This window comes from Pristis pectinata, chromosome 25 (genome assembly GCF_009764475.1).
Source record: "Pristis pectinata isolate sPriPec2 chromosome 25, sPriPec2.1.pri, whole genome shotgun sequence".
Taxonomy (NCBI): Eukaryota; Metazoa; Chordata; class Chondrichthyes; order Rhinopristiformes; family Pristidae; genus Pristis; species Pristis pectinata.
The window spans coordinates 21164867-21176166 of record NC_067429.1 but is presented as its reverse complement, the minus strand read 5'-3'; positions in this window follow the sequence as shown (position 1 = coordinate 21176166).

The following is an 11300-nucleotide window of genomic DNA, read 5'->3' as shown; positions in this document are numbered from 1 at the left end:
CGCCCTGTACTACATCAATGCGCTCTGTACTACATCAATGCACTTTGTCCTAACCCAATGCACTCCGTACTACCTCAATGTCTCTGTACTAACCCAATGCACTCTACTACATTAATCACTGTACTAACCCAATGCACTCTGTACTACATCAATGCCTCTGTACTAACCCAATGCACTCTGTACTACATCAATGCACTCTACTAACCCAATGCACTCTACTACATTAATCATTGTACTAACCCAATGCACTCTGTACTACGTCAATGCCTCTGTACTAACCCAATGCACTCTGTACTACATCAATACCTCTGTACTAACCCAATGCATTTTACTACCTCAATGTAACTGCACTGTGTAATGAACTGAACTGTATGATCGGTATGCAAGACAAGTTTTTCACTGTACCACGGTACAAGTGACAATAATAAACCAATACCAGTTAACATTTCCAGTCGCTGGCCCTTTGGCACCAACTTTAAACCGTTGGGACCTCTCCCTTACACTGTGCAAAGCGCTCACCCGAACCTGGGGGTTTACTCCTAAATGAACATTTAAAAAGACTGCAATGTTTGCAACAAAAAAAAAGTGCAAATCTGAAACTAAACTAAAAATGCTGGAAAGATTCAGCACGTCAGCATCTGTGGAAAGAGAAAACAAGTTAATGTTTCAGCTGTCAGTGCTCCTGCCCCAACTTGTAGGATGAAGCCAAGGAAGACTTCTGGCCTGATGTTGAGAAAAGCTTTGCTCACATTCCCAGGGCAAGACAAACTGATCTCCTGGGTGACTTCAACACCCGGGTGGGAAAAGGTGCATTTCTTTGGAAAGTGTGATAGGCAAGGAGGGAGTAGGGACAGCCAATTCCAACAGGGTCTTTCTCCTAACAAAATGCTTGGAGCACAGGCTTTTCACAACTTGCACCTTGTTCTGCCAGAGAGATGGGCACAAAATTTCCTGGCAATACCTCCAGAACCAACAACTTGTACCTGTTACATGATCCAAGCAAGAGATAGTAAGCATGTTAACATCGCCTGTGCTGTGAAATGACTGTTGGACTAATCACCCAGTCTATTATCTCTACCAACCCTGCACCCAAAATAATGACAACAAAAAAAACTACTGGAGGAATTTGGCAGGTTGAGCAGCATCTGTGGAGGGAAAGGAATTGTCAACATTTTGAGTTGAGACCCTGCATCAGGACTGAGAGTGGAGAGAGAAGGTCACCAGTGTAAAGAGGAGAGGGAGAGGGGTGAGACAGGCTGGTCGGTGAGGAAGGGTGAGGAATGGTGGGCAGATGGGAGGTGAGGTAAAGGTTGGAGTCAGAGGCTGGAGGGTGATGAGCAGGGACACAAAGGCTACAAGTGCTGGAATCTGATAAGGGAAAGTAATAATGGGAACCATATAAGTGAGAGATGGGCAGATGGAACCAGATGGGAGGGGGATCCGGTGGGTGAAGTGTGTAGGTAGTAGGTGGATGGAACCAGGAGGGGGAGGGGGATTCAAGGGGAGTATGGGAAAGAGAACAAAAATGAGTGGGCTGGGGTGGATCAGAAGGAGAGAGGGGAACACAGGGGTTGCAAGTTAACTGAATGTGACATTGTTCCTCTAGTTTGCACTTGGCCTCACCCTGGCAGTAGAGAATGCCAAGGACGAACAGGTTGGTGTGGGAATGGGAAAGAGAGTTGAAATGGCATGCAACCAGGAACTCAGGATGGCCACTGCAGACAGAACGCAGGTGTCTGGCAAGGCGGTCATCTCATCCGCTCTGGTCTTGCCAATGTGGAAGAGGCCACATTGAGAGCAGGAGACGCTGTAGATGAGGTTGGCAGAGGTGCCTGTGAATCTTTGCCTCACCTGGAAGGGCTGTGTGGATTCCTGGATGGTGGTGAGGGAAGAGATCTGGGGACAAATGTTGCACCTCCTATGGTTGCAAGGGAATGTTCCAGGGGTCAGGGAGGGGTGGGTGGGGAGGGGTGAGTTGACCAGGGAGTCACAGAGAGAGTGGTCCCTATGGAAGGCAGTGGGGAGGGGAAGATGTGACAAGTGGTGGGGTCCTGTTACAGCTGGCGCAAATGACAAAGGATGATGTGCTGGATGGAGAGGCTAGTAGGGTGAAAGGTGAGGACTAAGGAAACTCTTTGTTCTGTTTGGGGGATGGGGTGCGAGCAGGTCCAGGAAATGGAGGAAATGTGAGAGAGGATCCCATCAACAACAGAAGGGAAGCCATGTTTCCTGAAAAAGGAGGACAATTCAGATATACTGGAATGGACAGCCTCATTTTCCATCCTGTTTCTCTGTCCACTGCATCTGCTCTCAAGATGAGGGCTTCCATTCCAGGATATCTGGTTGAGGATATATTGAATAAAAGTTTGCAAGTATCCACAGGGCCTTTAACATGCATATTCCCTCAGAGCCACAAATGTTCCATCTATAAATGTTTGCATATGTTCTGGCCACTCCACCACATAGCACCAAAACTCACTATCAGTTTTCTCTTCTTTTTGTCTTTATCTTTGAAGGTCTCAGGAGATACCTGTCCAGCACCTCACCCACATAGAAGCACCACACCGAAGAGGAGGGAAAGAGATACACCTCGTAATTGGATCTGAAACCAAGTAATAGTTCGGATACTAGCACTTGAAGGGGTTGAGCAGGTTAGCGAGGTTAGAGGCATGCATTTCACTTGGGGATTTATCTGTCATGAGGAAGTTGCATTAGACTAGAGGGACAATGTGTCTGTTCTCTGTTGGGAAGCACAACAAATGCAGATTGTCTTCTGAGGAAAGGTTGGACAGGCTAAGTTTTTATCTGCTGGACTTTAGAAGAGAGAGAGGCAACTTGATTGAAACATTTAAGATCCTGTGGGGTCTTAATAGGGTGCATATGGATAGGACATTTCCTCTTTTGGAGGAATCTCGATCTAAGGTCACCATTTTAAAATAAGAAGTAATGTGCTTAAGGCGGCAGTGAGCGAGTTTTTCCTCTCATGTGGTGATGAATCTTTGGAACTGTCTTCATCAAAGGGAAGCAGAGTGCTTGAATATGCTTAAGACAGAAGTAGATAGATTCTTGATGTTTAAGGGGGTGCAAGGTTACTCTGGGTAGATGAGAATGCAGAGCTGAGGCAGTTAGAGCAGCTTGAGGGGCTGAATGGTCTACTCCTCCTAATTCATTCTACCATCAAAGCTGCATTCCCTTTCTACAACCAAAGTTTCATGATTGGGGTAGTAACTGATCTGCTCTCATTTCCTTAAAAATAAAGTAGAATCTTAGAAATTATACCATGGAAAGAAAACATGATGCTAGTGCTCATTGTTCAACTCATTTATTCTAATCCCAATTCTCAGCATTCTTTTGTATTCAAATGTTGATCAAACATCATAGTCACGACCTTAAAGTTGGTGGTGGATCATTCCATCTATTTGTCTCATTCGTTATACTTTTTATTAATCCTTTTGATTCACCAATACCTTAATGTTTTTTTTAATAAATGTGTATGAATTGTTATCATCCATACTTTTCTGTCAGTGCTTGGGTTTGTTTTGGCTGGGAACTGATCCCAAATAAGTCAAAGAGAACCCCTGCCACAAGTCAGCAAGTAATGGTTGCAATATACATCTTCTCCTGTGATGGCACGCTAGCCATCATTGTAACTCGGCTGAATTTGCTATCTTCATACAAACCTGCAAACAGTTTTGGATAATTTTCATTTTTCCCTATTTAAGTATAGCAGCTTTTTAGTTAATAAGGAAGTTATTTGCCACTTGGTCTTTTTCGTTTTGTTGTCTCTACAGTGATTCTGCTACAGAGAAATAAATAATTAGTAACAAGACAAACTGAGCCAGCTTCAGAAATTTGTTAAGAAGTTTATTGTTATAGGATTTGCCGAACTAATATTTTTTGGTCTGTTGGGGCCATTGATGTTCAGTGGGAACAGATTTATTGTTTTACTTTCACAAGTTTTCTTTGTTGTCCAGTGATCTTTACCTTTACAGCACATTTGCTTTAATTTTATTTAGTGTTTTAGTGCTGATTACTTCATGGCATATGAAATCACAAAATAAATTAACAATGAAACCTGTATTTGGGGTCTTCAAACTTTATATTAGCAAAATAAATATTTTAGTTCCAAAACAACCAAATGATTCATTCTCATTTTCTCTCCCAAACGGCCAGACCCTGAAGCCATTATGGGTCCATCTGTGAAGAATCTTTAATCTTTCATCTCATTCCCATCCCCAACACAATGTGAGAGAACTCAATTTTACTTTGTGAAAATGCTTTGAAATATCCAATTGGCTCAAGTGATTCAGTCTGTGGCTGCTGCAGTGCTGCGCCTAAAAGTAGCATCACTGAAAATGAAATATCTTTTGGTAAATTTGCATTAAGACTCTTTACTGCTTCTTTCCAAAGTATTGCATATTCCCCTCACTTATCTAACAAAGCTAGTACAAAATTATAATCCCTATGGATTGTTCAAATAAGAAAGATACAAGTGCAGGAAAGTGAGCTGAAAGGTCCTGCTTGTGAGTCTGTATCATATCAACACAGTTACTAGCCATCGTTATTTCTTGCAGCTGCAGATCACCTGAGTAGCAGGATATGCTGTGTGGGCAATGAGCTACAGTGGGGAGGATCAAATAACCCTTTACTTAAGGCTGACTGCATGTGGCAGTATTTGTCTTATTGATAGTAAGGCATTCTGCCTGCATTGGGTTAGTTGAATGTAAATGATGAGGTACCATGTGAGCTGTTTGCTCCAGGGAGGAGTCAGTTTCAACCATAAGATCTATGTAGCTGTGGCTGTTAGATAGTGATTATCCAACTAGTGGGTGTGATCCAGCATGCAACATGACTGATCTCACTGTAAGTCTTTTATTGGTGATCTCGCCTTACAAACAAACCAACAAAACCTGGAGATGAATATTCATTGCCCAACCATTCACAGAATAGTTTATTATAAATATTTACGTGCATATTTATATTTTTTCAAAATAGAAAATTTTCTTTTCTGAAGTTCTTTATTGTCTTAACATTTTTCCAATGCCTCCCTCTACCATCAATCTCAAACTAAAGCCCTCTCCTCTCCAATACTTAATTCATGCCCTGAACAAAAGCTGCAGTTTTATCCACAATAGGTCCTGCTCCCCAGAAGTATCTCACTGAAAATCTCAAGTTTAATAAGTTTTCTCTGAACCCTTTTTGTCATCAAGCATTGTTTCGTTTGTCCCATCTTTTCCTGGTGCTTGGAGTTTGTTTTGTTCATTACGTTGTAATACATTTTCAAGCAGTTTTACGTACATAAGGAATATATTAGAAATGTAATTTGTTATTTAAAAGTTGCAGTTTTGTTTCATTAAAATTTTCTAACTGTACCATTTAGTTGTGCCTTTCTATAATAGCCTTCATTGCAAGGCATTAATAGCATTGTTTCAAAAACAGCTAAGTTCAACGTCTCAGAAATCACTTACATTTGGTAGTAATATATTTACCAATTAAAATTCATTGAAATTGAATATTAGTTTAAAACTGCAATGCTTGACATTAAAACTAAGTATGCCTAATACATTTGTTGTTTGTCTTATTCTTGCCAGCCTACTGTGTTTGCAAATGTGTCCTTATCTTGGTGGGTTCACACCAAAAGGAAGAATCAGCTGACATTCCAGCTTTCTTTATAAAATTAGAAAAGTCAGTTTTCATCAGTGAACTGCTAACAAAAATTGTAATATGTGGACCTAGAAACTCATTGACATTAAAACAGCACACTTTTCTTATTTTCGAGAAGCTGTTAACAAAAAGCAAGAAATTAATGAGCAGCAATTCCAAAACAATGCTAACAGGCTCCCCTGTGTAACACTACCTTGCTTCAAGAATTCAGGATTAGGGGTTGAGTTCCCCACATTAGCAGTGCCTTCCTTCACAGCTCTGACTTTCCACAATACAATCAGTGCTCTTTAACCCCTGGGAGAATATTGGTGAGGAATGAGCGCATGGTACAATAATGTACCAGAGGTGCCAGAACCCTCCCAGAGAGGGTGAGGAGGAGGGATGGCAGAGGAAACTGCACTGGCTTCTGGTGACAGCCTCCTGTGGATGACAGTAAGTTGCAAAGAAGATGTCTTTAAAGACTTGAGTGCCCTTATGAATGCTAGTACTTTGGGGAGCCTTGCAATGCAGCCAAAAGCCATTTTCATGCATGAGTGCAGGCAAGGTAGAATTTATCAAGAGTTGAAGGTTCCCCACTTTACCAGCTTTTCTCGACTTCTGCACTGCAGGGTGAGCAGCAAATTGGCACATGTGGCATTTATCAGCAGGGGCAGCCTGCAGGGATTCTGAGGCATGGTCGCTAAAAGTGAGCGTGGCCCTGACTTCTACTGTGAGAGCGTTGTAGGCATTATGTTTGTTTGCAAAGCAGATCTCTAATCTTTATAGACACCTCACTCGCAACATCCTGACATGATATCCCCGACTTTCATTTGATAACTTCCCTTTTTTAAAAACTAATTTCTGATTTTTTAATCAGCCTGTGAAATGGCTTCAAGTAATATTTAGGGATGGGCAATAGTGCAGGGCCTGTCAGAGACACATCTTATATAAAAATTGTCTGCTTGAACATCCCCAAATGTTCCATTGCTGATTAGATGTGTTTTCAGCTACCAAGGTCTAAGCTCTATAATTCATTCCCTAATACCCTCTATTTCTCTGTCCTCTCTAATATCCTCCTTAAAACCAAGCTCTAGGTCATTTGTGATTCAGGTTAAGCTAAACTTTAGCTGATAGCTGCATAAGAAATGCAAGCTATTTCCAATCCATAGCTCAATATCTATGGAAGTTTGGCTAATAAGAGAACCACAGCCACATTTATTTGAAAGGGATCATCAACCTGGTTAATAGACTTAAGCAAAGTAAGTGACTTTGTTACGTTACTTAATTTTAATATTTATTATAATTTGTTGTCATTTTAAGATGCATATAATTAAATGTTTCTTATGTACTTTTTTAAAATAAGAGACATTTAACAACAATTCCAAAATTCATTGAGAGCAACAAGCTGTAAAAGATCATTGGGGTGTTCTGGGGACAGGGCCTCAAGATCTGATGCCTGAGGCCTGCTTGCAGTAAGGACCCTAATCCACCTTGTGTTACACCATTCAAGGACAAAGGATCAGTGCAAACAGCCCTCTGTATTAAGAACAGGTCAGTACTGTCGAACAGGCACCATAGGCAGTGAGTTCAAATACTGAGGTGGATTTAACATGATCTAGCCCAAACTTTCCTCATGCAGCTTGGTGTCAAAATTTGGTTGAAAATACTCCTACAAAGCATCATGGGATATTTTAGTGCACTAAAAGTACTATATAAATATAAGTTGTTATGATGCAATAAAGAATATACAGCAGAGAATAATGAGCCAAATCACTGTACTGCTTCAATCTCAGGTCCCCATCTGTTTTAAGAAGACCACCATCATCCCGGTACCAAAGAAAAGCAAGGTAACATGCCTCAATGACTACCAACCAGTGGCTCTGACATCCACCATCATGAAGTGCTTTGAGAGGTTGGTCATGGCACACATCAACTCCAGCCTCCCAGACAATCTTGACCCACTGCAATTCACCTATCGCCGAAACAGGTCCACAGTGGACGCCATCTCCCTGGCCCTACACTCAGCTCTGGAGCATCTGGACAGTAAAGACACCTACATTAGACTATTGTTTATTGACTACAGCTCTGCCTTCAATACAATAATCCCAAGCAAACTTGTCACCAAACTCCAAGACCTAGGACTCAACACCTCCTTCTGTAACTGGATCCTTGGCTTTCTAACCAACAGACCGCAATCAGTGAGGATAGGCAGCAATACCTCCAGCACGATTATTCTCAACACTGGTTCCCCACAAGGCTGCGTCCTCAGCCCTCTACTCTACTCCCTATACACTCATGATTGTGTGGCCAGATTCTGCTCTAACTCCATCTACAAGTTTGCAGATGATACCACCGTTGTAGGCTGTATCTCAAACAGCGATGAGTCGGAGTACAGGAAGGAGATAGAGAGCTTAGTGGAATGGTGTCATGACAACAACCTTTCCCTCAATGTCAACAAAACAAAAGAGCTGGTCATTGACTTCAGGAAAGGGGGCGATGTACATGCACCTGTCCACATCAATGGTGCTGAGGTCAAGAGGGATGAGAGCTTCAAGTTCCTAGGAGTGAACATGACCAAAAGCCTGTCCTGGTCAAATCATGTAGATGCCACGGGCAAGAAAGCTCACCAGTGCCTCTGCTTCCTCAGGAGGCTAAAGAAATTCTGTTTGTCCCCTTTGACTCTCACCAACTTTTATCGATGCGCCATAGAAAGCATCCTATCTGGATGTATCACGGCTTGGTATGGCAACTGCTCTGCCCAGGACTACAAGAAACTGCAGAGAGTTGTGGACACAGCCCAGCACATCACGGACACCAGCCTCCCCTCCTTGGACTCTGTCTTTACCACTCGCTGTCTTGGTGAAGCAGCCAGCATAATCAAAGACCACACCCACCTGGGTCATTCTCTCTTCTCTCCTCTTCCATCAGGTAGAAGGTACAGAAGCCTGAGGGCACACACCACCAGACTTAAGGACAGCTTCTACCCCACTGTGATAAGCCTATTGAACAGTTCCCTTATACGATGAGATGGACTATGACCTCACAATCTACCTTGTGTGACCTTGCACCTTATTTCATTGCCCTTTCTCTGTAGCTGTGACACTTTACTCTGTACTGTTATTGCTTTTACCTGTACTACATCAATGCACTCTGTACTACCTCAATGCACTCTGTAGTAACCCAATGTAACTGCACTGTGCAATGAATTGATCTGTACGATCGGTATGCAAGACAAGTTTTTCACTGTACCTCAGTATAAGTGACAATAATAAAACAATATCAATACAGGTCTCTCACAATTCGTAAGCTGAAAAAAAACAAGATACTTGGAGTTCACTTCTCAACAGATAATGCACATTCAGATGTTATGGAAGTCAAGACCATACGAGGAATTGAACAAAAATTTTGTTTATACTTTTGGTCATCTGTTCAAATATCTTCTGTGGCTTGGTCTTTGATGATGAAACTCAGTAACACTTGCTCTCTATGCATGACAAGGAGAACATAATATCACACACATGAAGGGTCTCAAACCGAAACGTTGACTGTTTATTTCCCTCCATAGATGCTGCCTAAACTGCTGAGTTCCTCCAGCATTTTGTGTGTCTTGCTCCAGATTCCAGCATTGCAGAATATCTTGTGTCTTTAGTGTACTAAGCCATAATTCTCGTTTAGCAAGCTTCTAGACTTAAGTTTTTAATGTAACTTTCTTAAGTTAATATTTTGAAATATAAAGATTTCAATATAAAAAAATTAAGACATGTCAGCTGTCTCCTTAATTGCAGAAGTATCTTCCAATTTTTAATTAAAGTTTGAAAAAGTTTTGAAAATTAAGGTTTCAATAACATTCGTGGTGTAATCAGATTAATATATTTTGTGTACAAAGCACCAATGTTCCTTTGAACAATATACCAGGGAACCCTTTGAACTGACATATAATAACAAGCTTCTTGAAAAAGGAGAAATCTATGCTGCAGAAATCATTGGATCTTGTATGCACCTGACTTTGACATCAGGCTAAACTCTAATGCTTCACTGTTTACTGTCATTGATGCCTTTTGGACCAATTGTCATTCCATTTTTGTTTCGAAAATATTTCACGTATTTTATCTAGTTTGGCTTTTGTATCGTAGATGAAGATCTATTGAAATGCTATCAGCCTGTACACATCCACCTAATGCCATATTATTGTTTGTCTTTCAGAAAATACAAGAACCCATTGTGAAATCCCACCAATTTATAATAGAGTCAGAGAAAAGTGAGTTGTTAACCTGGTTCACCAGCCTGTACACCATACGTAGAATGGCATATGGTTGAAATGAGACAATATTCAGTCTGTATTCAGAAACTGCTTTTTGGTGTGAACAAGGACAGATCTACTGGGGAAAAGGCAGGATTTTAGCACTCCATCTTCTGGCAAATCTGGCAATGATTCAGGCCCATCAGGTTTAAGATCTGCCTTTATTCGCTCTAGCCCATAAGTTGAATGTACTACCATTCACGATTGCTATATGTAACGGGGAGTCATTTAATATTTAGTGGTATGAATTACATTATGCAAATGAGCAGCAAAACACATGAACTGTGCATGCTACAAACATTGCACAACTTAATAAAATATATTTTCTTCTAATAGAAAAAATTCAGTAAGTAACAATCATGTTGCTGCATAATATGTCTGTTTAGACTTGCTGCATCCATATTCTGGAAAAAGAAACTCTATATTTCATTCTTGTTTTTGAGACTCAAACATTTTCAATCGTTCTGCTCATTATTGCCAGAACCCTTTGTAAAGGGACTTAGCAGCAGCAGACTGCTGCATAAATTTGTCATCAATGACTTTTGATCTCCAATTGACCTATTTCAGTCCTTATTCAAGCGAGGATGACTTTCTCATCCATGCCTTTTTACGTTTGTTTTTTTTCTGCTGGTGAGCTACATAATTAGCTCCAGTTTTTCTCAATGTTCTGCACAATTGAGACATCTAGACCTAACTGATATACTTTATATGTCATGAATATTTAACATAGTATGAAAGTTGTATGAATGATCTTTAATTTTTTGTGTATTTAATTCATTGAGTTTGACATTGCTGAGTGAATGTGATGTGTCTGTTTACATCTGAGTCCAGTTAAGTGAATAAACTTTCAACAAGTACTTTCTCAGGTGTAATACAAAGCACCGATAAATGATCGTCCCGTTAGTTTGAATTATTTTTATATTGTCGCAACTAAATTGTTTGAAGATCGTTGGGGTGAACGTAAGCGATCTGCTTGGTTAGATAAGGCTGCAGATGGGCTGAGAGCTTTTTTTTGATAAGGCATATTGAAATGTAGTGTAAAGGTAATTATCCTTAATCTTGTATTTGCAGCCCCTTATATGAGCACTCGTTGTGCTGAAGTACTGTATAACATATGCAAAATATCTGTCAGAACTGAGTGACATTTCTTACAGCAAATCAGCCAGGCTGCAGTGTGGATGGAGGGTACCTAAATTTGGTAGGCTAGGCCATCAAATGACATGCGTTCATCCCTGTGCAATCCTTGACTGTCCCACTTCGCAACATCCCTATAATGCAACCAGAAACCATGTTCTACTTCAACAAACAAATGCACATTATGTTCCCCACGTGATTTCTCAGCGAAGTGTTTCTGCAG